The following is a 25,062-nucleotide window of genomic DNA, read 5'->3' as shown; positions in this document are numbered from 1 at the left end:
ACCCAAGAAAACTTTATGAGACATTAGACCAAGTCAGCCATTATCCCAAATTTAATATTGAATATTTTTCAGATCACATGAATCCGAAATTCATTCAAGTTAGTTTCTTTTATATTTCTGAGAATTTCTGTAAGTGCTTAATTTCCTTTAAGTCAATTAAATAGAGCTAATTTACAAACTAACTTTGATAATACCATCCAAAGGAAAAGAGATATATTTATAATGTACACATGGACATACATACATTCCAGACAAACAGAGATCTCACAGTTTCCCTGCCTGAGTTTAAAAAGGACTCTTCTCCCTTTTTTTCCCCCCCTCAGTCTCAGGAATTGGCGATGGTATAGACAAGAGTGAGTGAGAGTACATTAGAGCCCAGGGTAGAACATTTACATTTCAAAGGCACAGGGAGAAAAATGTAAGTTCCTCCTAGTAAGATTTGTTTCCTTCCTGTCAGAAGAGTGAAGAGATACTTTTAACAAGCCAGCTTTTTCGTATGCAAAAACAAGATTTAGAATGTCAAAAAGTGCCCCCTCTGGGGCATTATTCTCCAGAGCCTAAAGAATACTGTGACCACATGATTTTAGAAAAAATATCACCTTCTCCTTTTCATGGGTATGAGCCCGTGAAAGTAAGACCTAAGAATTTCCCAATTCTGCAAAATACACCGTAGGGAATATAAGATGAAACAGAGCTCTGATTACCCCTTCTCAGTTGTTTATGGCTGGTAATCTTAAAATCTCAAACAAACAAACAAATGTAGTCTCTCAGGGTTTCAAACTCCTAAGCCCAAAAGGGAAAATCCCAACAAATGTTTAGCCACTGACAGACCCAAATGGCTAAGAGAATGAATACCCTGGTATTATCACACACAAGTTCCACTACTTACTAGAGAAATCTCAACCAGCAAAGCATGTGTCTTTTTCCCTTTACCACAGAAATCAAAAGTGCCATGGGCCGATGATGCCTGCTCAGTGGCAAGTGTTCAGGGCCATCTCTGAGACAAAGGTGCTCAAGCAGCTGCTGAGTAGTATCCATGAGCTGCCACTGGTCAGGGGCCAGTGTGCTATGGTTGAGATGCCCACTAGGGATGGTGGCCCCTTCATGGTTGCCCAAATTATTGCCAAACCAAACACAGATTCACTCACCCAATGCAGAGCAAAGCCAATCTACTGATACCAGTTGTGGTGAAGGAAAGTACAGTGTTTATTTGCAGGATGCGAAGCAAGGATAACAAGCAGCTAATGCTCAAAAGACCCAAACTCCCTGAAGACTTTTGGGCAAATGTTTCTAAAGACAACATTAGGAGTGAGGGTCTCAGGGTGAATTATCAGTTCATGGACATTCTTTTGATTAGTTGGTGGAGAGGTGACAGGGTGATGTTTTGGGAACCTTAATCATCAGCCTTCTTGTTCCAACCAGTCTGGGACCTACATGCTTGTGATCAGCATGTAGTCAAATCCTCCATCAGGTGGAGAGCCCTAGTGCCTACAGAAAACGCTCAAGTGTCGTGGTCCATACATGGGTTGGAGAAGAATTTCCAGACACAAGGCAGAACGTAAAGAAGATAGAATTTATTAGAGGAAAGTGTCTCTGCCAGAACAGCAGGCTGACTTTCTAGTAGTCTGGGGGAGTGGACCCCAAACATGTGCTATTGATCAGTTTTTATAGCCAGAAAACAAAGGAATGCTCCAAGGTGAAAATTTCGTTTACTAATTGGTCGAGGCACATATACTTTCCTTCTATAGAGTGGCAGTGGGACAGGGAAGATGCCTTTTCTTATTTGGGACAGGTCTCATTGCCCAGCTGGGCTCAGGAATTTCATAACCATCACAACATGGTGGGGAGGGCAATTAAGGGTCTGATAAGGGGTGTAACGCTGACACTTTTTCAGAGAGGGTTGTCCTTTGTCCTTGAAGCACCATTGTCCTTGGAGCACCACATCAAGGATATGTGTCAGACTGTTATCTATAGCCCTTGAGGAGAAAGGGATAGAGACAACACTGTTTTTCAATCTATTGTTACTTTTCTTGCTTGACTGCTTTTCCTTTGTTTCTGAATTTGGTCAGTTCTATAATCATTAACTGCTCTTTGGAAATCAAGGGAGGCCTAGGAGACTAAAGCTTTGTTCTACAAACAAGAAGCAGGGAACACTTTGAGTCTGTCACTGGGAAAGCCCCACAGGATTCTACTCAGTTTCACAATCATGAATAAAGTTGTTTCTATGAACGTTCATGTACACATTTTGTGTGGACATATTTTTCTCATTTAAATTCCTAGGGGGTGAAATTAGGGGATTGTATTAATGCCAAACTGTTTTCCAAAGTAGTACATCATTTCACATTTTCTTCAGGAATGTATGAGACTTCTGGTTGTTCTCCATCCTTACTAACATTTGATGCTATCAATCTTTTTAATTTTAGTCATTCTAGTAGATGTGAAGTTATTTGCATTGTGGTTTTAATTTTTCTTTGATGACTAATAATGCTGAACATTTTAAAATGTTGCTTATTTACCATTCATGTGTCTTCTTTGGTTAAGTGTCTTATTAAATTTTTTGCCTAATTTAAAATAAATTGTTTGTCTACTAAGTAGTGTTTTAGTAAAAGCTGCAGAAGAAGCAAGTTTGGCTGGATTACAGAAAACAAGGGGGAGAGTGGTAGGAATGAGGCCAAGAGAGACATGGGAGAAGGGGAGAACAGATCAAAAAGGACTTTGAGGCCTTGGTGAGAACTTTGGATTTATTGTAATTAAATTGAATTCACTGGACGATTTTGAGTATAGAGTGGCACAATCAGGCTTAAATTTTAAGGGACCACTTTGGCAGCTCTGTGAACAGGCCAGAGGAACGGGAGTAAACACAGGATAGACTAGGAGGTTATTGCAGCAGTCAGAAAGAGAGAAACTGGTTAGCTGCAGTTCTGAATGAGCTTTCCCCTCACTCTTGTTCCTGACATTCCAAAGTGCATAATTTCAGATGTGGAAGACTGAGAAATTTCCTGGCTTTTCTCAACAGAATATTGACTTACTCAAGGCCTTTAAGTGGAACACACTCTACTGAGGGTTGAGAGACAGCTGACAATAGTGGCTTGCTTAGCTTAACTCCGTGGTTATGGTTGTTAGTTGTGGTTGCAATATTATGGTTGTGTGACTCTTTGGTTAGTATTCACTTTCTCCATCTTGGAATATACGTTTGATGAGGATGGAAAAATGATCTCTGCTTTTAACTGTAGCCTCAGTTTGAGCACAGTGCCTGCCAATTAGCATTTAGTCAATGGGTTTTTTTGTAGGGGAGTGAATGTGTGTATGTGTGAGGGAGAGAGAGAAGAGGGGCAGAAACAGAGAGGGGAAGAGACAGCCATAGGGACAGGGGAACAAGTCCCTATTGCAAAAGAACAGGACAATATTTTCTGGGAGTAGAATGCTCAGAGCCTGTGTACTGTGTTCTTTTCTACTTTCTCAGGTTAGATTTATCACTTCATACATTTTCTTTATCTTATCCAAAATGAATCTACATTTTTTTTTCTTATAAGTATAAAGAAAAAGATGTTTTGGGGGGAAAATTTTTAATGTCTCACTACAATTCAAGTACCATACATGTCTCTTTCTATTATTTGTATATCTTGAAAATATACCAGCATTATTGTCTAACACAAAGGAGGCACTAAATAAAAGTTTTTCTTTGAAACATTGGTACTATAAATTATAAGAGACAGGAGCCATGTTTTCACAGCTCTGTTTCTTGAGCACCCAGCCCAACGGTATTGTGGAGATGGAATAACAATCACCATGAGCACAGGTCACTGCTGACAAAGGGACTTGCTTTCTCTCTAAACCATTTGACTTTGTTGGTGCCCAGGGCAGGATGCTCCAAAATATGCCTCAGTGGAATATTACTTTGAATTAAAGTTACTGAAGAAATGACTGATGCAAGAGAGACACACTGACCTTCCTATCTGTCTCCATGAAAGCAGGAAATTAATATCTCATGTGAATGGTGCCCTCCCTGTACCAGGAGGTAGAAAGACATCATTAGCACCAGAGATAGGGAATGCAGGGTCAAGAAGGCTGTATAAACCTTGTTACTTCTTTAACTCAAGAAGGTTGGCAGGGACATTTCTTCCTCCTCAACAGCTGACAAGACAACCAGGAGGCTGGCTAAACCCTGCTTCCCACCACAAGACGGCTGCAGCTGAGAGATCCTAGGACACATGACAAAGGCCAGCAGAAGGTAAAATTTCTTATCTCCTCAACTTCCCAGGCCTGTAAGGTCTGGTGGGTGGGAAAGTGCTTAAGAGTCTCCTTTTCTCTATCTCTAAATTTAGATTAGCAGAAGAAAATACTTATGGAGCAAGATCCTTGTGACATAGAAAATCTGGTTTTTGGAAATGAGTAATCTCGTCTCAGTTTTTCTTAATCCTTTCCTCCCAGAGATAGTCACTGTTTTTCTTTGTCTCTGTCTCCTGAGTCATGTTTCATAAGAAGAAAGAACCATAGGGCAGAGTACAGGCATAGGCCCTATAAGTCTGCTGTTGGAGACAGCCTCACAGACTGGTGAGTTAACAGTTCTCTCCAGTCCAGTGCCTATTAAGACAAACTTTGCTGTCAGTCCTCTAGATAAAAACTGGATGAGATTTTTCCTTCTGTATTTTTCTATGTCCTGAGAGTTTGGCTTTTTGTCCAGTGAGAATATTCTCTCTGGTCTCCACCATCTGGATGGTGTATTTACTGGGGTGCATCTGGTAACCAGTTGAATTGACTGGGGTTCTGAGACGCAAAGTCATAAACAGCACACTCTAGTCTTGTCGTGCCAGCTGTCAGAGGAGTTTGTCCTAAGGGGACCCAGTCCATAAGGGGCCTTTGTTGTTTCAACCTTCATTGCCTTGTAAGTGTTGGAAAAGTCCCATTCCAGCAGCATATGCCTGATGTCACAGATTAGTAGGTTTGGGATCAGAGGGGCCTCAAATTCCCAGGAGAGACCAGGGACACAGTTTGCATTATACCACCCTTACTGCCTGTGCAATGAAGGCCTTTGCTTTCTTAGATTATCCTTGGAAATGAATTTTCACATTATAGGGGCTATACCATCCGTGCCCTCTCCATCTGAAAGTATGCTTATTTCATCCATGGTAAGGATTTATTCTAAGCCAGAAAAGTTACCTCTGGGTCGTTCCATAAAAAGCCTTACTGATTTGAGTCACTATTTGAAATTAATGAAAGGTCTTACTCCTCAGTGGCCAGATGATGGCTCCTTTAAATATGCTGTATTTAAAAGATTACCTTTTTGAGAGCTCTCATCATAAACAGCTGTCATATTGGTATTTATGGAAGGATCAAATTGAAAGGAAAAATAATGTATAACAGCTAGCCTTAGGGAATCGTTATTAAGATGAAATAACAGAAATTAGACTTAAAGATCCAACGTGAATTCCCCTTTTTAAGAAAAATTTTAAAAATTGCCCCATCTCCTCAGCAATTCCTTAGGCCCTCCTACAAATAATTAGGAAAAGATCAGTTGGAAGCCAATATTCAAGAGCTAATAGAAACAATTATCTTTGTCTTCCAAATCTCTACAAAACCAGAAATGCAACTTAGGAACAAGTCAAGGCCCATTTATCTTCACCAACCCTGAAACCTATTCCTCTCAAATTCTTGTAGATATTATAGAAGTTGAGGATAATTGGAGCAAAATTGTCCTGTACTTAAGAAGAAAAAGTTTTTAAAATAATAATTACCCTGAGACTTATGATAATAGAAAAATACACTCCAAAAGTCACAGAAGAAAATTTACATTTTTTTCTCTGTCCCTTAACGTTATAAATCTTACCATGTCTTTGAAATGTAAACACAGCCACATTGCCTGAGACTGAGCCCAGATTATCTCAATTGTTAGAACCTGAAACTAAAATTTAAAGAAAAAAAAGGAAAGAGGTTTTTTTTTTAAACAAAAACCACCAAAAAAACCCTCTCTTGCTCAAACTCTAAATCACAGTCTCCTTAAAATTGTTTATCAAGGGCAAGTACACTTAAAGGGCAAGAAGACTTAAAAGTCTTCTCCATAACTAATAAAAGACTGTAGCTATCTGAGTGAGTAAACTTAATTTATTCCAACAAGCAATCTAAAAATTCTCAAAAATATAACAAAAACGAATACAAATATTTTTCAAATTCACATGATCTTAGATAATTTTTGGTAAGCAAAATCTAGTTCAGGTTTAATGGTTTAATTAATACAGACATATCTTAAGAGTTATCAGCATTAAGTATAATAGCTTTATGCTAGGTAGTTTTACTAAAAGTCAAATAAGCTCATGTTATCTCTTTTACAAAATTTCTCAGAAAACAGTAAGAATAATAATAATTTAAGATGATGGCTAACACTACTTTAACATCTTATGAAATTGTCATGAGTAATCTGAGTGATTGTTAAGAACAAATTAATTAAATAGACATAAGATAAGAATTCTTTTAGGTAAACTTTTTTTAGCAATAATTGTTTTTGCTATGTCAACTTAAATAGTTTTCTAAATGTCTTTGATAAATTGTACCCTTAGAGTTTTGCTAAGTTAAATTAAATGAATTGAATGTCTAGATCATTTCCAACTAAGACAAAATACTGAAATATTAATTGCTGCATGAGTCTAAGTTTACCTACTTTTGACCTCTTATTACACACTAAATATGTTTGGTTCTATTAGTAAACATGTCTTGTGCTTCATTAAAAGCTTGTACTATGGGGCTTCCCTGGTGGCACAGTGGTTGAGAATCTGCCTGCCAATGCAGGGGACACGGGTTCGAGCCCTGGTCTGGGAAGATCCCACATGCCGCAGAGCAACTGGGTCTGTGAGCCACAATTACTGAGCCTGCGCGTCTGGAGCCTGTGCTCTGCAACAAGAGAGGCCGTGATAGTGAGAGGCCCGTGCACCGAGATGAGGAGTGGCCACCGCTTGCCACAACTAGAGAAAGCCCTCACACAGAAACAAAGACCCAACACAGCCATAAATAAATAAATAAATAAATTTAAAAAAAAAAAACCTTGTACTATGAAGTCGAATATGTTTCTAGAAATTATGAAATGTATTTATAAGTTTGCCAAGCCACAAAATACTTACACAGTTAATAATTTTTAACTTTATCTTTACAAAAAAATTAAAGCTTCAAAGGATTAAGAATTGTAAATAATATATGTGGTTAAAGCTACTAGGAATTATAAGGAAATTAGAACATGTTTTGGGGTAAGAAAAAGTGTAAGCTATGGAGATGTTTTTGTTCATGTAAAAACTTTGTTAAGTGATTTTTGTCCTAAAGCTGGTAACTTCTAAATGGGAAAGAGAACAAGGGACAAATCAAAATGGGCAGAGAAAGTTGTAAGAGGTTTGTTAAAAAGGAATCTTTAGAAAGGAATTTTATGTGTAGTCAGGTCTAAGATTGGAATGAATTTAATAAAGTGATTGAGTTTTAATATCCAAAGTAAGCTGGTAGAAAATTAAAATTTGTTTTTTCTCTCTTTTTGCAAAATTTTCTTAATTATTGGTCTGCTCTTAATGAGAAATTGTAAACAAAGACTTTTTTTTACATTTAATGTAATCTGTCTAACAAAACAAATATTGTACATTTTGTCTTGATGAGTCTGATAATTTTGAAGAAAAACTGAGTGCTTTCAATATTAAAAGAGCTAAGTCTTTTTACACTATTTAACTGTCTGTATTTACATGTGAATCTTTGTCACTTTGATTAAATTGATAACTAAATATTAATTCACAGTGACATATGATCATATTTGACAAAGTGTTTTAAAACATTTTTATTTTTGAACAAGTAGATTTTCCCCTAAGTCAAATTCAAAATGAAGTCTTATTGACCTGGAAATAATGTTCAGGTTTTCCAGAGGCCCCTTGGAACACCCTCAAAGATTTGTTTTATCTCATTAGAAAAGAGAGCTATGAAACTCATTAGGCTTATTTGGTATGTTACTTACATGGGAAGCATTGCTAAATAAATGATCATAAACTCTAGGTTATATCATAAGGGTGAATGTTATTAACATAAATGTTCTAGAAAGTATATGAAATTCCTAAAATTGGATATGTCCTAGTATAATGTTATCAGTCATAATTCTAGTTATTATCTTAAATGTTTTGTGTCACAGAGATAAATTTTCTTGTCAATTCCATTAGAATGAATCAAATTTTTAGTAATGGATATTTGTCTTTTATTACTTAGACAATGGTTTTACTCAGATGCTTTTACAAAAGCTTCCTGAAAATGTGTTTCATGTTCAGAGAAATTCATGGAAAGGGATCTAACAAGTATTCTAGAACACAAGTTTCTGATGAATTTCAAATCATTACACTGAACTGAGTAAGAATTTACAAAACCCTAATGGAGAAATTGACGGTTTCATAAAACTTCTAACAAAAGATCAAACAAAACAAGAAGTAATTACATGGGACTAAGTAAACTGAAGAAGATGGTTATAATATTTTATGATTTTAAAAATAAATTTATTTAGTTTATTTATTTTTGGCTGCATTGGGTCTTTGTTGCTGTGTGTGGGCTTTCTCTAGTTGCAGCGAATGGCAGCTACTCTTCGTTGTGGTGCGTGGGCTTCTCATTGCAGTGGCTTCTCTTGTTGTAGAGCATGGGCTCTAGGTGCATGGGCTTCAGTAGTTGTGGCTCATGGGCTTTAGTAGTTGTGGCTCATGGGCTCTAGAATACAGGCTCAGTAGTTGTGGCACGTGGGCTTAGTTGCTCTGTGGCATGTGGGATCTTCCTGGACCAGGGTTTGAACCCATGTCCCTTGCACTGGCAGGCAGATTCTTAAACACTGTGCCACCAGGAAAGCCCCATTTTAAGATTTTTTTCTCGTGGTACGCGGGCCTCTCACTGTTGTGGCCTCTCCCGTTGTGGAGCACAGGCTCCGGATGCGCAGGCTCAGCGGCCATGGTTCACAGGCCCAGCCGCTCCACGGTATGTGGGATCCTCCCAGACCGGGGCACGAACCCGGGTCCCCTGCATCACAGGCAGACTCTCAACCACTGCACCACCAGGGAAGCCCTATGATTTTTACATTTGAAACATTGCTGTTTTTTTTTTTTTAAGTTTTGTTTCTCCAAATGTCGGAACATTTGTTTTTCTCTCTTAAGCTTAGAGCAGTTTGGTAAATTATACCCTTGTAAGCAAAATTGAATCATTTGTCTTTTTCTCCCTACCCGATTCCTCCAGAATTCAGAAGCTTTCAGTGAACATTTTTATTTTCTTGGCAATATAGTTATTTGCATAATTTCAATAAGAATCTGTTCTCCTTATAATAGCACATAATTGCAAACATTGATTATATTACTAAAGTTCTGCCTAGGATGTCATAGTTGAGAGAGATATACATAAACTTAGGTTTGACCAAACAGCTTTAAGAAACTAAGGTTGACTTCATGGAGCCTATAAAGCCCCTTGGGAAAATAGTGTGGTACCTTGCTTAGAGTTCCCAGCAGCTGAGTAAGGAAGGTCACTTCCTGGCAAATGCAAGAACCTCAGAATATTTGGGAGACATTGAGGAGAAGAATTCGCCCAAATCTATAGATGTCAAATGATTGGCTTGGCTTCTTAGCCTCAAGGGACTATTAAAAGTTTAATCTGGAGATCCCTTATAAAAAGTTCCAGCAAAGCAGACTTAAAAGAGCCTATATGGGAGATTTCCCTCTAACCCTGGAGGTATTCTGCAGAGATAGTGGTTGACCAGAGGTAAAACCTGAAGTCCTTCATGAATTTCAATCAAAATTGAACTTTAAGAAGCCAGAACTCCTCACAGTGACATTCAGGAGAGAGGGTAGAGAGAAAGATGGCAAAGTAGAAGGACGTGAGCTCACCTCCTCTCATGAAACCACCCAAATCACAACGAACTGCTGAACAACCATCAACAAAAAAGACTTGAACATACAAAAAAGACATTCTACATCCAGAGACAAAGAAGAAGCTACAACTAGATGGTAGGAGGGGTGCTTTTGTGATATAATCAAATCTCATACCTGCTGGGTGGGTGACCCAGAAAGTGGAAAATAATCATCATATCACAGAGGTTTTCCCACAGGAGTGAGAGTTCTGAGACCCACGTGAGGCTCCTCAGCCTGGGGACATGGCAATGAGAGGAGGAGATCCCAGAGCAGTTGATCTTGAAGGCCAGTGGGACTTGAGGGCAGGAGCTCCACAGGATTGGGGGAAAGAGACTCCACTTTTGGAGGGTGCACACAAGGTTTCATGTGTACTGGGACTCAGGGCAAAGCAGTAACTCCATAAAAACTTGGGCCAGACCTACCTGAGGGTCTTGGAGGGTCTCCTGGGGAGGAAGAAGTTGGCTGTGGCTCACTGTGGGGGCAAGAACACTGGTGGCAGAGGACCCAGGGAATATTTTTTGGTGTGAGCTTTCCTGGAGGTCACCATTTGGGCACTGAGACCTGGCCCCACCCAATAGCCTGCAGTCTCCAGTTCTGGGATGCCTCAGGGCAAACAACCAACAGGGTGGGAACACAGACCCTCCCATGAGCAGACAGGCTGCCTAAATTTATTCTGATCGCACAGCCGCCTCTAAACACCACTTGACACAGCCCTGCCCACCAGAGGGAGAAAACCCAGCTCCACTCACCAGTGGGCAGGCACCAGTCCCTACCACCAGGAAGACTGCACAAGCTCCTGGACCAACCTCACCCATCAGGGGGCAGGCACCAGAAGTGAGAGGAGCCAAGATCCTGCAGCCTGAGGAAAGGAGGCTACAAACACAGAAGGCAGAGAAATGTGTTCCAGATGAAGGAACGTCATCAAACTCTGGAAGAACACCTAAGTGAAGTGGAGATGATAGGCAATCTTCCTGAAAAAGAATTCAGAGTAATGATAGTAAAGATGATACAAGTAACTGGAAAAAGAATGGAGGCACAGACCAAGAACATAGATGAAAGTTTAAACAAAGAGCTAGAAGTTTTAAAAAACAGAGATAAACAATAACTGAAATGAAAAATACTCTACAAGTAATCAATAGCAGAATAAATGAGGCAGAAGAATAAATAAGTGAGCTGGTAGACAGATTGGTGAAAATCACTGCTTTGGAACCGAATAAAGAAAAAACATGAAAACAAATGAGGACAGTCTAAGAGACCTCTGGGACAACATTAAATGTGCCAACATTCACATTATAGGGGTCCCAGAAGGAGAAGAGAGAGACAGAGGGGCTGAAAAAATATTTGAAGAGATAATAGCCAAAAACTTCCCTAACATGGAAAAGGAACAGTCACTCAAGTCCAGGAAGCACAGAGAGTGAAATACAGGGCAAACCCAAAGAGGAACATGCCAACACACATGAATGAAATGGACAAAAATTAAAGACAAAGAAAACATTAAAAGCAACAAGAGAAAAACAACAAATAACATACAAGGAAACCCCAGTAAGCTTATCAGCTGATTTTTTCAGCAGAAACTCTGCAGGCCAGAAGGGAGTGGCCCAATATATTTACAGTGATGAAAGGCAAAAACCTACGACCAAAAATACTCTACCCAGCAAGGCTCTTATTCAGACCTGACAGAGAAATCAAAAGCTTTATAGACAAACAAAAGCTAAGAGAATTCAGCACCATCAAACCAGCTTTACAACAAATGCTAAAGGAACTTCTCTAGATGAAAAAGAAAATGCCACAACTAGAAAAAAAGAAAATTATGAATGGGAAAGCTCACCATTAAAGGCAAACATACAGTAAAGGTAGGAAATCATCCACTCACAAATATGATATCAAAACAAGCAATCATGAGAAGAGGAGAGTACAAATGCAGGATATTGGAAATGCATTTGAAATTAAGAGACCAGCAACTTAAAGCAACTTTTCATATATATATATATATATATATATATATATATATATATATATATATATATATATACACACTCTGCTATATCAAAACCTCATGGGAAATGCAAACCAGAAATCTACAATAGATACACAAAGAAAAAGCAACCCAAATGCAACACTAAAGATGGTCATCAAACCACAAGGGAAGAGAACAAAAAGGAAGGGAAGAAAAAAGAGCTACAAAAACAAACCCAAAACAATGAACAAAATGACAGTAAGAACATACATATTGATAATTACATTAAAAGTAAAGAGACTAAATGCTCCAACCAAAAGACATAGACTGGCTGAACAGATACAAAAGCAAGAACCATATATATGCTGCCTACTAGAAACTCACTTTAGATCTAGACACCCACACAGACTGAAAGTGAGAGGGTAAAAGAAAGGTATTCCATACAAATGGAAATCAAAGGAAAGCCAGCGTAGCAATAGTCATATCAGACAAAATAGACTCTAAAATAAAGACTGTAACAAGGACCAAGAAGGACCAAGACACTGCATAATGATCAAGGAATCAATCCAAGAAGAAGATTCAACAATTGTAAATATATATTCACCCAACATAGGAACGCCTCAATATATAAGGCAAATGCTAATAGCCATAAAAGGAGAAATTGACAGTAACACAATAGTATTGGGGGATGTTAACACCCCACTTTCATCAATGCACAGATCATCCAGACAAAATCAATATGAAAACACAGGCCTTGAATGATACATTAGACCAGAAGGACTTAATTGATATTTAGAGAGCATTCCATCTGAAAGCAACAGAATACACATTCTCCTCAAGTGCACACGAAACATTCTCCAGGATAGATCACACGCTGCGCCACAATGTGAGCCTTGGTAAATTTAAGAAAATTGAAATCATATGAAGCACCTATTCCAAACACAATGCTATGAGATTAGAAATCAACTACAAGAAAAAAAACTGTAAAAAACACAAATACATGGAGGCTAAACAAGATGCTATAAGCAACCAATGTATCACTGAAGAAATCAAAGCAAAAATTAAAAAATACCTACGAATGAAAACAAAAACATGAAGATCCAAAACCTATGGGATGCAGCAGAAGCATTTCTAAGAGGGAAGTTTATAGTGATAAAATCTTACCTCAGGAAACAAGAAAAATCTCAAATAAACAGCCTAACGTTATACGTAAAGCAACTAGAGAAAGGAGAACAAACAAAACCCAAATCAAGTAGAAGGAAAGAAATCATATAGATCAGAGCAGAAATAAATGAGAGACAAAGAAAACAGTAGGAAAGATCAATGAAACTAGAAGCTGGTTCTTTGAAAAGATAAACAAAATTGATAAACCATTAGCCAGCATCATCAAGAAAAAAATGGGGAGAGCTCAAAGCGATAAAATTAGAAATACAAAAGAAGTTACAATGGACACCACAGAAATACAAAGCTCAAAAGAGACTACTACCAGAAACTATATGCCTGTAAAATGCACAACCTAGAAGAAATGGACAAATTCTTAGAAAGGTACAACCTTCGAAGACTGAACCAGGAAGAAATAGAAAATATGAACAGACAAATCACAAGTCCTGAAATTGAAACTGTGATGAAGAAACTCCAACAGGGCATCCCTGGTGGCGCAGTTGTTAAGAAACCACCTGCCAAGGCAGGGGACACGGGTTCGAACCCTGGTCCAGGAAGATCCCACATGTCACAGAGCAACTAAGCCCGTGGGTCACAACTACTAAGCCTGCTCTCTAGAGCCCACGAACCACAGCTGCTGAGCCTGCATGCCACAACTACTGAAGCTCACGTGCCTAGATCCCATGCTCTGCGACAAGAGAAGCCACCGCAATGAGTAGCCCATGCACCACAATGAAGAGTAGCCCCTGCTTGCCACAACTAAAAAAAGAAAGCCTACATACAACAACAAACACCCAATGCAGCCAAAAATAAAATAAATAAATAAATTTACTTTTTAAATTTATTAAAATTTATTTTAAAAAAAGAAGCTCCCAACAAACAAAAGTCCAAGATCAGATGGCTTCACAGGTGAATTCTATCAAGCATTTAGAGAACACTAAACACCTGTTCTTCTGAAACTATTCCATAAAATTTCAGAAGAAGAAACATTCCCAAACTCATCCTATGAGGCCATAATCACCCTGATACCAAAACCAAACAAAGGTACTACAAAAAAAGAAAAAATAAGTCAATATCACTGATGAACATAGACTCAAAAATCATTTACAAAATACTAGCAAAGTGAATCCAACAACGCATTAAAAGGCTCAGACACCATGATCAAGTGGGATTTATCCCAAGGATGCAAGGATTTTTCAATCTCCACATATCAATCAGTGTGATACACCACATCAATGAATTCAGTAAAGTCACAGAATACAAAATTAATACACAGAAATCTCTTTCATTCCTATACACCAAAAACAAAAGATCAGAAAGAGAAATTATGGAAGGAAACCCATTTACCATCACATCAAAGAGAATAAATACCTATAAATAAATCTACCTAAGGAGACAAAAGACCTGTACTCTGAAAACTCTAAGATGCTGATGAAAGAAATCGAAAGTGACACAAACATTTTGTTGAGGATTTTTGCATCTATGTTCATCAGTGATATTGGCCTGTAGTTTTCTTTCTTTGTGACATCCTTGTCTGGTTTTGGTATCAAGGTGATGGTGGCCTCGTAGAATGAGTTTGGGAGTGTTCCTCCCTCTGCTATATTTTGGAAGAGTTTGAGAAGGATAGGTGTTAGCTCTTCTCTAAATGCTTGATAGAATTCGCCTGTGAAGCCATCTGGTCCTGGGCTTTTGTTTGTTGGAAGATTTTTAATCACAGTTTCAATTTCAGTGCTTGTGATTGGTCTGTTCATATTTTCTATTTCTTCCTGATTCAGTCTTGGCAGGTTGTGCATTTCTAAGAATTTGTCCATTTCTTCCAGGTTGTCCATTTTATTGGCATAGAGTTGCTTATAGTAATCTCTCATGATCTTTTGTATTTCTGCAGTGTCAGTTGTTACTTCTCCTTTTTCATTTCTAATTCTATTGATTTGAGTCTTCTCCCTTTTTTTCTTGATGAGTCTGGCTAATGGTTTATCAATTTTGTTTATCCTCTCAAAGAACCAGCTTTTAGTTTTATTGATCTTTGCTATCGTTTCCTTCATTTCTTTTTCATTTATTTCTGATCTGATTTTTATGATTTCTTTCCTTCTGCTAACTTTGGGATGTTTTTGTTCTTCTTTCTCTAATTGCTTTAGGTGCAAGGTTAGGTTGTTTATTCGAGATATTTCCTGTTTCTTAAGGTGGGATTGTATTGCCATAAACTTCCCTCTTAGAACTGCTTTTGCTGCATCCCATAGGTTTTGGGTCGTCGTGTCTCCATTGTCATTTGTTTCTAGGTATTTTTTAATTTCCTCTTTGATTTCTTCAGTGATCACTTCGTTATTAAGTAGTGTATTGTTTAGCCTCCATGTGTTTGTATGTTTTACAGCTCTTTTCCTGTAATTGATATCTAGTCTCATAGCATTGTGGTCAGAAAAGATACTTGATACAATTTCAATTTTCTTAAATTTACCAAGGCTTGATTTGTGACCCAAGATATGATCTATCCTGGAGAATGTTCCATGAGCACTTGAGAAAAATGTGTATTCTGTTGTTTTTGGATGGAATGTCCTATAAATATCAATTAAGTCCATCTTGTTTAATGTATCATTTAAAGCTTGTGTTTCCTTATTTATTTTCATTTTGGATGACCTGTCCATTGGTGAAAGTGGGGTGTTAAAGTCCCCTACTATGATTGTGTTACTGTCGATTTCTCCTTTTATGGCTGTTAATATTTCCCTTATGTATTGAGGTGCTCCTATGTTTGGTGCATAAATATTTACAATTGTTATATCTTCTTCTTGGATTGATCCCTTGATCATTATGTAGTGTCCTTCTTTGTCTCTTCTAGTAGTCTTTATTTTAAAGTCTATTTTGTCTGATATGAGAATTGCTACTCCAGCTTTCTTTTGGTTTCCATTTGCATGGAATATCTTTTTCCATCCCCTTACTTTCAGTCTGTATGTGTCTCTAGGTCTGAAGTGGGTCTCTTGTAGACAGCATATATATGGGTCTTGTTTTTGTATCCATTCAGCCAGTCTGTGTCTTTTGCTGGGAGCATTTAGTCCATTTACATTTAAGGTAATTATTGATATGCTGGAGAGGGTGTGGAAAAAAGGGAACACTCTTGCACTGCTGGTGGGAATGTGAATTGGTACAGCCACTATGGAGAACGGTATGGAGGTTCCTTTAAAAACTACAAATAGAACTACCATATGACCCAGCAATCCCACTACTGGGCATATACCCTGAGAAAACCATAATTCAAAAAGAGACATGTACCAAAATGTTCATAGCAGCCCTATTTACAATAGCCCGGAGATGGAAACAACCTAAGTGTCCATCATTGGATGAATGGATAAAGAAGATGTGGCACATATATACAATGGAATATTACTCAGCCATAAAAAGAAATGAAATTGAGCTATTTGTAATGAGGTGGATGGACCTAGAGTCTGTCATACAGAGTGAAGTAAGTCAGAAAGAGAAAGACAAATACTGTATGCTGACACATATATATGGAATTTAAGAAAAAAATGACATCAAGAACATAGGGGTAAGACAGGAATAAAGACACAGACCTACTAGAGCATGGACTTGAGGATATGGGGAGGGGGAAGGGTAAGCTGTGACAAAGTGAAAGAGCGGCATGGACATATATACACTACCAAACGTAAGGTAGATAGCTAGTGGGAAGCAGCCGCATAGCACAGGGAGATCAGCTCGGTTCTTTGTGACCGCCTGGAGGGGTGGGATAGGGAGGGTGGGAGGGAGACGCAAAAGGGAGGGGATATGGGAACATATGTATATGTATAACTGATTAAATTTGTAAAATAAAAAAAAAAAAAAAAAGAAAAGAAAGTGACACAAACAGATGGAGAGATATACCATGTGCTTGGATTGGAAGAATCAATACTGTCAAAATGACTATACTACTTAAGGCAATCTACAGATTCAATGCAATCCCTATTAAATTACCAGTGGAATTTTTTTTTTTAGATTTTTTTCATGTGGACCATTTTTAAAGTCTTTATTGAATTTGTTACAATATTGCTTCTGTTTTATGTTTTGGTTTTTGTTTTTTTTGTGTGTTTTTTTGGTTGCATGGCATGTGGGATCCCAACTCCCTGACCAGGGATCGAACCTGCATCCTCCTCATTGGAAGGTGAAGTCCCAACCACCGGACCGCCAGGAAAGCCCCCACCAATGGCATTTTTCACAGAACTAGAACAGAAAATTTTAAAATGTGTATAGAAACACAAACCCCCAAATAGCCAAAGCATACTATGAAAGCAAAATGGAGCTGGAGGAATCAGGCTCACTGTCTTCAGACTATATTACAAAGCTACAGTAATCAGTATGGTACTTGCACAAAAACAGAAATATAGATCAATGGAACACAATAGAAAGCCCAGAAATAAACCCACACAACTATGGTCAATTAATCTATGACAAAGGAGGCAGGAATATACAATGGAGAAAAGACAGTCTCTTCCATAAGTGGTGCTGGGAAAACTGGACAGCTACATGTAAAAAAATGAAATTAGAACAATTTTCTAACATCACAGACAAAAATCAACTCAAAATGCATTAAAGACCTCAATGTAAGACTGGATATTATAAAACGCTTAGAGGAAAATCCAGGCAGAACACTCTTTCACAGCAGCAATATCTTTTTGGATCCACCTCCTAGAGGAAAGAAAACAAAAACTAAAATAAACAAATGGGACCTAATCAAACTTAAAAGCTTTTGCACAGCAAAGGAAACCATAAACAAAACAAAAAGACAACCTACAGAATGGGAGAAAATATTTGCAAATGATGAGACTGACAATGGAATAATCTCCAAAGTATACAAATAGCTCATGCAGCTCAATATCAAAAAAGCAAACAACCCAATCAAAAACTGGACAGAAGATCTAAATAGACATTTCTCCAAAGAAGACATACTGATGGGCAAAAAGCACATGAAAATCTGCTCAACATCGCTAATTATTAGAGAAATGCAAATCAAAACTACAATGAGGTATCACCTCACACCAGTCAGAGTAACCGTCATCAAAAAGTCTACAAACTGTAGACTACAAAAATGTTGGAGAGGGTGTGGAGAAAAGGAGTCCTCCTGCACTGTTGGTGGGAATGTAAATTGGTTCAACCACTATGGAGAATATTATGGGATTCCTTAAAAAACTAAAAATAGAAGTACCATATGATCCAGCAATCCTACTCTTAGGCATGTATCTGGAGAAAATTATACTTCCAAAAGATACATGCACCCCAGTGTTCAGTGCAGCACTATTCACAATAACCAGGATATGAAAGCAATTTAAATGTCCATCGACAGATGAATGGATAAAGAAGATGTGGTACATATATACAATGGAATATTACTCAGCCATAAAAATGAATGAAATAATGCCATTTGCAGTAACATGAATTGACGTAGAGATTATCATACTAAGTGAAGTAATTCAGAGAAAGACAAGTATCATATGATATCACTTATCTGTGGAATCTGAAAACATGATACAAATGAACTTAATTACAAAAGAGAAACAAACTCACAGACTTAAAAAACAAACTTATGGTTACTAAAGGGAAAAGGTATGGGGAGGGATAAATTAGGAGTTTGGATTCACATATACACACTACTATATATAAAATAGATAATCAACAAGACCCTACTGTAGAGCAAAGGGAACTCTACTCACTATTCTGTAATAACCTATATGGCAAAAGAATCTGAAAAAGAATGGATATATGTATATGTATAACTGAATCATTTTGCTGTACACCTGAAACTAATTCAACATTGTAAATCAACTATACTTCAATATAAAATAAAAATTAAATTAAAAAAAGAGATGAACAAAAGAAGTGTCTTCCAATGCAAGGATCAGATCAAAGAACATGAATGGAATATTCCTACTGGGACGATTAGGAGGATAACACATCCTTGGTAGGTGCAGAGCCTGTTCACTTATCCTCTGACTTTCCTTGTTCCCTTTCTCCACTACATCCTATTAAGCAGATAAAAACTTTGAGAAAGCTGCCTCTTCCTTCACCAATGCCAAGAAGGACAAACTCAAAGAGCCATTTTCTGTCTGTCTTCCTCTGATGTTGCTTCTTCATGTTTGAGCTATTGGGAGGAGAGAGAGGCAATAAATTCTCTTAATAAAAGCAAAAAATAAAAATAAAAAATAAGCCTATATGGTTAGTCATGATTCTTGCTATACTTATATAAATAAGACCAAGTTTATTGAATCTAGACTTATTTTGCAAACAAATTTGTCTTAATTTGGCTATCTTTGATAGAAATGAGGGTGATTTTAGAGAGAAAAATTATCTTTCGATAGAAACCAAAATACGTATTGTGGATATTAGATTCTAGTGCTATTAATTTTCCTTGAAGTTTTGTTAATTACCTGAAAACTGGACTGTGTCCTGAATTTTTCTAGTTTCCTCCACTACCTGACTACAGCTCTCCAAACTAGTGTTTCCAAATTTTCTCCCACCCTTTTAACTTGGAATCATTGAAACTAAAACTGCCTTTTTTTCTGAAGTCCTGCATACTGAAGGTAGATATCTTAATATAAACTTCAGAGAAATCTCCACAGCAGCTCATGTTTAGACAGTCTTCTTCGTTCCTGTTGCTATATGGACCACTCAGAAAGTTTACCTGAACATCTGATGGACATTCAAACTACAAAAGATGCTTTAACCCTGACATTTAGAGATCTTCTCAACTGTCTACCCTCAGAACTCAAAAACTGGTATGAAATTTGCCTCCATTATTAACCATTGTTTTTTTTGTCTCCATAGCAATGCCTCTTATTCAATACCTGATTGCTTGTATAGTCAGCTTAACTTCTACTTGGAAATACTGCTTTGGAAGAGAAAATTAAGGTAAAATGATCATACGGATGGACTCTAATCCAAGATGACTTGTATCTTTATAAGGGGGGAATACTAGAACACAGACATGCACAGACTGAGGGGCAACCATGTGAGGACACAGCGAGAAGGTAGCCATCAAAGGAGAGAGACCTCAAAGAAACTAAACTTGATACTTTGATCTTGGACTTCTAGCCTCTAGAGCTATGAGAAAATATATTTTTGTTGTTTAAGCCACCTAGTAGCCAGTGTGGTATTTTGTTATGGCAGCCCTAGCAAACAAATACAATCACTATTAGGGAAAAAAAAATCATGTGCTTTGTTATTCCAGTAGAATGATTTTAACACTGATTACTTCTTACCTTGAGATTATAAAAGACAGTGATAAACATTACTGTAGAGTATATATGAGTTGTGTCCTATGAAACAAAGGTAGTTAACAAACACCTCTCAGCTGTAGATGATGCCCTGTGTTCATCTGATCAGCAAGAGGACATGAGTGGAAGGGAGAACCTTTTCTGCTTCAGACAAGCAACTTCCTGGGTTACCCTGAGTACGACAAAGAGGGCCATTGCTTGGGGACCAGGTCTCCAAGCAGTCACAACAGGCCTCAGGAACCCACAAGAAAATTGTGAAGGAAGAATATTACTAGCCAGGCCCATATGAATCTTTTCCTCCGATCACTGCTCTTTTGTGAAAAGTTCTTCCAAATACACATTTTTGTCCCAAAATATCATGTTGGATGCTCGCTACTAGGAGCAAATTTTTCTAGCATCTCTGTTGGATGAATTTTCACACTTGCAAAATCACTCAGAAAAGAGTTCATCCTCCCAACACCTCCCCTGCACCAGTGTCCCCCTAAACAGCATCTGACCACAATATGAAGGAACTTACCTCCCAGGTAAACAGGTGCTTGAATGTGATTTAATTATCTCTGCATCCTCTCCCTGGTCTCCCTGTGAAATCTAGTCACCTCTTTGCATTAAAGCATTTCTGTGGGAAGCCCTGTAAGGTGCTGGCTATTCTCAATTCTGTCCTGCTGGTTTCTCTGAAGTGCCTAGAAGCTGTCCTCTCCACACACAAACTGTTCTGACAAACTTCATTTGAATGATTTGGATTTTAATTCTCAATTTGCTTCTGTTCCTAAGCCTTAAGGCTTTTTTTTTTTTTTTTTTTTTTTACCAATTCAGAAAAAAGCATCATTAAAAAAAAGACAAGGTTGGGCTTCCCTGGTGGCGCAGTGGTTGAGAGTCCGCCTGCCGATGCAGGGGACACGGGTTCGTGCCCCGGTCCGGGAAGATCCCACATGCCGCGGAGCGGCTGGACCCGTGAGCCATGACCACTGAGCCGGCGTGTCCGGAGCCTGTGCTCTGCAACGGGAGAGGCCACAACAGTGAGAGGCCTGCGTACCAAAAAAAAAAAAAAAAAAAAAGACAAGGCTACTCGCAGATCTAAGATGCTAAGCTTTAACTTAGTACGTTCTTAGGACTGATGTTTTCCAAGGAACAAACTTTCTTGTTTCCTGTGCAATAATAAAGGTTTGTTATAAAAGTTAGTACAAAAAGTGAGAAAAAATAGAAATAGTGGTATCTTCACAGTTGAGTTCTTAACATATTTTCTGATATATGTAAAAAGAGAAAAATTGGCAAAATGAGTACCAACATTTTAAAAAATAATAATTAAGCCTAAATCCCTGGATTTACCAATTTTATAAAATAAGAAAGTAACATTTTATAAAATACAATTTTATGAAATATGATTTTATAAAATTTGTTTAGCTAAGTAACAAATGATTTGCCCACAAAACAGATTTAGCAGGTGGAGTCCAGGAGGCACATTCTACAAAATAAATTTATTGACACTGTAAATGGTTACTAGCATAAAATTGTGGTGGGAATAAAAAGGGCAGTGACCTTCGTCCTGAAGTTTAGGAGTGATCCCTGAATTGAGAGATATCTGAGTTGAAGTGGTCACTGGAAACAAATGGTAGAGACAAATCACAGAGAGCAGACTGTATCAATTCCAGCTTCTGGACTCAGAGAAGGAAGGAAGAGCTTCAGATTACATTGCAGAGAATGAGGCTGAGAAACTTTAAAATCAGATGCTTTTTCCCAGATCCAGGGGGCCAGCTAATGCACAAAAATGCTTAAAGCCACATAGGTATGCCACCTTTATTTCCTAGAGAAGATGTTAGCATTTTCTAAATCCTCATCTACCGTGCCTGGCATGCATTATTTTATAGCTTTCTGGAAGTTTCATCAGCACCACTTGTATATTTGTAGTACGATGTGTCTGTGGAGAGTAGAGAATGCAGGTCCGGGCTGGGGGCAACGGACTCTTCTAGCTACCACAGTGAGTGGTGCCCCTGCAAACCTGAGTAAGGAAGACAACTTGCCTTTGGGTGGGTAGTGTTACAATCTGCATGTCTAGGGGCACAAATGTAAAGACCGACCCTGTTCTGGGAATGATTATGATTCTGACTGACCTCAAAGGGGTAATGATGAACCCCCTGGATCATCAGGATCTGGATGTTCCCTACTTTTTCCATGGTGTGATCATGACAGAAAGTGTGGCTGTAGATATCTGGGAACATTTCCAGAAATGTCCTCCTGTAGGAGTTAATTATAAAGTAAATGTGCATAAAAGAGAAAATAATATTGAAACCTATCAAGGGGAGTAGATCTTAAGGGTTAATATTGTAGATGGACTACTTTGGAAAAAATCTTTTTCCCTTGGAGTATTAAGAAGTCATCGCATAATTGCCATCTCTCCACATTTTGTTCTAGAGTGCCTGGTTTCTTGATATCAGTGTGAGACCTGTTTTAAATAAAAATCTATTTGTAAAAATCCAGATCTGTAATATGTTCTAAATATCATTATAGTGTCTTTTAACTATAGATTAAAAATCACTTCATTTTCAACAAAATATTTCGATGTAAACATCAAATGTTTTGAAAACAAAGGGGATCTGTTTTTGTTGTTTTCTCTTTTATCTAATTTTTGTATCCATTTTGTCTGGGCATATTAAATGGTAAAAATATTTATAAGATTTGCACTAGGTGAATCTTCTTAAAAAGAAAATACGGAAGGCCACAGAGTCTGGGAATATTAATATCTTTTTAATAGATTGATCCCCCTTGATTTCTTATTCTGGAGTAAAGGTACAAGTTTTTCCATGAAAATTAGACACACAAATCATCTGACACAATGTATGACAGATGGAAAATGGTTGATGGGAATTTTGCTTTAATGCACATTGTTCATTGTAATTTTGCCCAGCTTAGTGAACTGTGAATTAATAATGAGGAGCAACACATTCAACGTATTATAGTAATAAAGTGCTTTTATGGACATTTTTCATGTTTCCAGACTTTCTTGGCCACCCTGAACAATTTTAACTCAAAGGATTAAAAAATAATCACTTATTTAACTGTGTTAAAATAGTCAACTTTGAAAAGGATATTTTCCTGTATGAACTTTTTCCTAATTGATTCCATTTTGTTCTGATCAGTAAACTTACCTGAGTAAGCTGCACTATTAAAAAAAAAGTGATCTGATAGAGTATTAGATGACATACATGACCATAGTCCATTGTTTTCTGATTCAATGACATAAAGGAGTAAAGGGAAAAATTAATAATTATACATTTTTTAATTAGGAGAATAGAAAAACGAACTTTCTTGTAGAAATAAGCCCAGAGTCCTCGTGTCAGCCCTGTTCCTCTTAAAAGACCGTGACGCTGTAATACTAATGGATAATCTGGGAGACAACCAGCTGTCATTAAGATAGATTTTACCAAGGCAAGGGCAATAGGTTGCTTATTAGCAGTGAGAAATCAGTAGTCTTTTAGAAGTGTACCCTTTGGAAAGTGTGAGATATATAATAAATGAAAGCCTTTCATTATTCATTGTTATAAGCCAAATGTAGATTAAATGTACACTACCTTCAATTCAGATATTAAGATACCCTTCCCTCAGTAATTTTATGAGGTAACATGTAGAATGTCAAGCATAGGCTAAGTCATATATTTTATAATCTTTCAAAAATTTTTTAAGCAATGTGTTAACCCTATAATGAATATAAAGTGGATCCTAACTGCATGTCTTAGAAAATGTGCATTTCATAGAATTATTTAAGAATGAATCCTTAATAGCCCATCTTTTTAAGTATGTTAGCTGAACGTTATGATTGTGTAATATCATTTTAGGGCATTACCACATTTTAAGAAATAAAATAATATTCAGAAGCATAATTTTGCCAGAATGTAAAATTTAAAACCAGAAATTTGACTTGTGAAAAATCCTCACATGATTATTGGCCTGTTCAAAAATAAAGCAAACCCCACAAACCTGATGCAAGCTATTATGTGCAAAATAATGTGCTAGTTACACAGCCCTCTGGGAAGTGAATGTGAGTCCGGATGCTTCTTTCTTGGTTTATTTCATTCCTAGAGTACCTTTGTTGCAGGTTTTTCTTATGTTCCCAAAGGAAACAAGTAAGCCATCTCAAGTTTAAGTTCTGTCCTCAATAAAGTAAAAAATGTGCCAGATACCATTTGACTGGATGATAACTAAAACTGGACAAATATTTTCTCTCACTGGAGACTGACAGTGTTTTAGTTGTGCTTAAAATTTGTGATTCTCCTAAAAAAAAGGGTACAAATGAAAACTTATGGTTACCAGGAGATAAGGGGGGAAGGATAAATTGGGAGATTGGGATTGACATATACACACGACTATATACAAAATAGATAATAATAACCTACTGTATAGCACGGGGAGCTCTACTCAATACTCTGTAATGGCCTCTATGGGAAAAGAATCTTTAAAAAAAGTGGACATATGTATATGTATAACTGGCTCCCTTTGCTGTACACCTGAAACTAACACAAATTTGTAACTCAACTATACTCCAATAAAAATCTTTTAAAATAAATAAAAATAAAATAATGTAATATGTGATTTTCAAGCTAATGAACACCTAAGAAAGAAATTTGAAAATCTACATTTGGAGTGTATAATTCTTTTGTTCAGAGGCAGTGACATTCCAAAAGAACAAAACTTCTCAAACATGTCCCCATTTAGAGTAATGCTGACAGTGAGTGTCTGGTGGATCTCAGAGGGGCACAACTGATAATATATTTATCATGCTGCCAGTTTGCTAAGTGGTTTCATATTCACT

The 25,062-nt window shown here is 37.4% G+C and overlaps 1 long non-coding RNA gene across 1 annotated transcript; it reads left to right on the top strand.

Annotated features, from left to right (window-relative positions):
• The first annotated feature begins 3,780 nt into the window (after nucleotides 1-3,780).
• Nucleotides 3,781-21,413, top strand: LOC132492523 (uncharacterized). The gene is made up of 3 exons (XR_009532827.1): nucleotides 3,781-4,231; nucleotides 19,810-19,893; nucleotides 21,072-21,413. It is a non-coding gene; the product is annotated as an uncharacterized LOC132492523 (long non-coding RNA).
• Nucleotides 21,414-25,062: the final 3,649 nt, after the last annotated feature.

This window comes from Mesoplodon densirostris, chromosome 6 (genome assembly GCF_025265405.1).
Source record: "Mesoplodon densirostris isolate mMesDen1 chromosome 6, mMesDen1 primary haplotype, whole genome shotgun sequence".
In the NCBI taxonomy this organism is placed as follows: Eukaryota; Metazoa; Chordata; class Mammalia; order Artiodactyla; family Ziphiidae; genus Mesoplodon; species Mesoplodon densirostris.
This window is presented reverse-complemented; position numbering and strand designations above follow the sequence as displayed.